The sequence below is a fragment of the Babylonia areolata genome, chromosome 27 (genome assembly GCF_041734735.1).
Source record: "Babylonia areolata isolate BAREFJ2019XMU chromosome 27, ASM4173473v1, whole genome shotgun sequence".
Lineage (NCBI taxonomy): Eukaryota > Metazoa > Mollusca > Gastropoda > Neogastropoda > Buccinidae > Babylonia > Babylonia areolata.
This window is the reverse complement of record NC_134902.1, coordinates 2,255,499-2,258,269: the sequence shown is the minus strand read 5'-3', so window position 1 is coordinate 2,258,269 and position 2,771 is coordinate 2,255,499. Positions and strand designations below refer to the sequence as shown.

Here is a 2,771-nt window from a genome sequence, read left to right as displayed (position 1 = left end):
GGTATAGTGTAAATTAACCTCTGGCAGTAGAAAAATGCGTTTACGACTCTTTGCACACAGAAGACTTTAGGAGCACACTGTCTTTTATTTCTTTGTACAGCTTTGTTCCATGTTGTAAAACAAAACACAAAAACAAAGTCCATATGAAACATAAAAAGTCCAGTCCAATACACAATCGATACCCGTGTTGGGGAGGGGGGGGGGGGGAAACGTGAAGACGCTTGAAACAAATATTGTTATTGTTTCATCTTTATCATATATTAGCATTCAATATCATTTTATTCTATATTTATCATATAATTTGATGATTTTGAAATCACATTGTTAAGGTGCAACCTAACACAATTTCCAGAAAGCAACCATACTGTTTTGTGATTTCTAAATGTATGCAACGATAAGCGCGCGCACATTGACACGAGAATATTTCAGGCAGGCATCTTGTATGTACACTGGACGCCACAGACACCCCATTTCATTACCACCACCACCCCGCCCCCCGCCCCTCCCAGTCCCCCTCCTCACACCCTTCCCCACCCCATATTCCCCCTACACCCTCCCCCTCAACCCCCCCCCCCCTCCCACACACACACACACGTGCACGGGCACTCGCAAAACATTATTCTGATCCTCTGTTGTTGTCTGTTCTGTTTCGGTTTTTCTCTATTGGCTCTGTGACATTCTGTCTTCCTGCTCTGTCTCTGTCTATCTCTGTGACATTCTGTCTTCCTACTCTGTCTCTGTCTGTCTATCTCTGTGACATTCTGTCTTCCTACTCTGTCTCTGTCTCTGTCTATCTCTGTGACATTCTGTCTTCCTACTCTGTCTCTGTCTCTGTCTATCTCTGTGACATTCTGTCTTCCTACTCTGTCTTTGTCTGTCTATCTCTGTGACATTCTGTCTTCCTACTCTGTCCCTGTCTGTCTATCTCTGTGACATTCTGTCTTCCTACTCTGTCTCTGTCTGTCTATCTCTGTGACATTCTGTCTTCCTACTCTGTCCCTGTCTGTCTATCTCTGTGACATTCTGTCTTCCTACTCTGTCTGTCTATCTCTGTGACATTCTGTCTTCCTACTCTGTCTCTGTCTGTCTATCTCTGTGACATTCTGTCTTCCTGCTCTGTCTCTGTCTGTCTATCTCTGTGACATTCTGTCTTCCTACTCTGTCTGTCTATCTCTGTGACATTCTGTCTTCCTACTCTGTCTGTCTATCTCTGTGACATTCTGTCTTCCTACTCTGTCTGTCTATCTCTGTGACATTCTGTCTTCCTACTCTGTCTTTGTCTGTCTATCTCTGTGACATTCTGTCTTCCTACTCTGTCTTTGTCTGTCTATCTCTGTGACATTCTGTCTTCCTACTCTGTCTTTGTCTGTCTATCTCTGTGACATTCTGTCTTCCTACTCTGTCTCTGTCTATCTCTGTGACATTCTGTCTTCCTACTCTGTCTCTGTCTGTCTATCTCTGTGACATTCTGTCTTCCTGCTCTGTCTCTGTCTGTCTATCTCTGTGACATTCTGTCTTCCTACTCTGTCTGTCTATCTCTGTGACATTCTGTCTTCCTGCTCTGTCTCTGTCTGTCTATCTCTGTGACATTCTGTCTTCCTACTCTGTCTCTGTCTGTCTATCTCTGTGACATTCTGTCTTCCTACTCTGTCTCTGTCTGTCTATCTCTGTGACATTCTGTCTTCCTGCTCTGTCTGTCTATCTCTGTGACATTCTGTCTTCCTACTCTGTCTCTGTCTGTCTATCTCTGTGACATTCTGTCTTCCTGCTCTGTCTGTCTATCTCTGTGACATTCTGTCTTCCTACTCTGTCTGTCTATCTCTGTGACATTCTGTCTTCCTACTCTGTCTTTGTCTCTGTCTATCTCTGTGACATTCTGTCTTCCTACTCTGTCTCTGTCTCTGTCTATCTCTGTGACATTCTGTCTTCCTACTCTGTCTCTGTCTCTGTCTATCTCTGTGACATTCTGTCTTCCTACTCTGTCTTTGTCTGTCTATCTCTGTGACATTCTGTCTTCCTACTCTGTCTCTGTCTGTCTATCTCTGTGACATTCTGTCTTCCTACTCTGTCTCTGTCTGTCTATCTCTGTGACATTCTGTCTTCCTACTCTGTCTCTGTCTGTCTATCTCTGTGACATTCTGTCTTCCTACTCTGTCCCTGTCTGTCTATCTCTGTGACATTCTGTCTTCCTACTCTGTCTGTCTATCTCTGTGACATTCTGTCTTCCTGCTCTGTCTCTGTCTGTCTATCTCTGTGACATTCTGTCTTCCTACTCTGTCTCTGTCTGTCTATCTCTGTGACATTCTGTCTTCCTACTCTGTCTCTGTCTGTCTATCTCTGTGACATTCTGTCTTCCTGATCTGTCTCTGTCTGTCTATCTCTGTGACATTCTGTCTTCCTGATCTGTCTGTCTGTCTATCTCTGTGACATTCTGTCTTCCTACTCTGTCTCTGTCTGTCTATCTCTGTGACATTCTGTCTTCCTACTCTGTCTCTGTCTGTCTATCTCTGTGACATTCTGTCTTCCTACTCTGTCTCTGTCTGTCTATCTCTGTGACATTCTGTCTTCCTACTCTGTCTGTCTATCTCTGTGACATTCTGTCTTCCTACTCTGTCTGTCTATCTCTGTGACATTCTGTCTTCCTACTCTGTCTGTCTATCTCTGTGACATTCTGTCTTCCTACTCTGTCTCTGTCTATCTCTGTGACATTCTGTCTTCCTAATCTGTCTCTGTCTGTCTATCTCTGTGATAACTCCCAACACCATCTCTGT

The 2,771-nt window shown here is 44.0% G+C and overlaps 1 protein-coding gene across 1 annotated transcript in view; it reads left to right on the top strand.

The window, feature by feature from the left end:
* LOC143301491 (protein SPMIP2-like) overlaps window positions 1–1,841 on the top strand; it is an 8,162-nt gene extending 6,321 nt beyond the window's left edge. The window contains exon 3 of the mRNA XM_076615806.1: window positions 1–1,841. This exon is cut by the window's left edge and continues 872 nt beyond it. The gene's annotated coding sequence lies outside the window, so the exon portion shown is untranslated.
* Window positions 1,842–2,771: the final 930 nt, after the last annotated feature.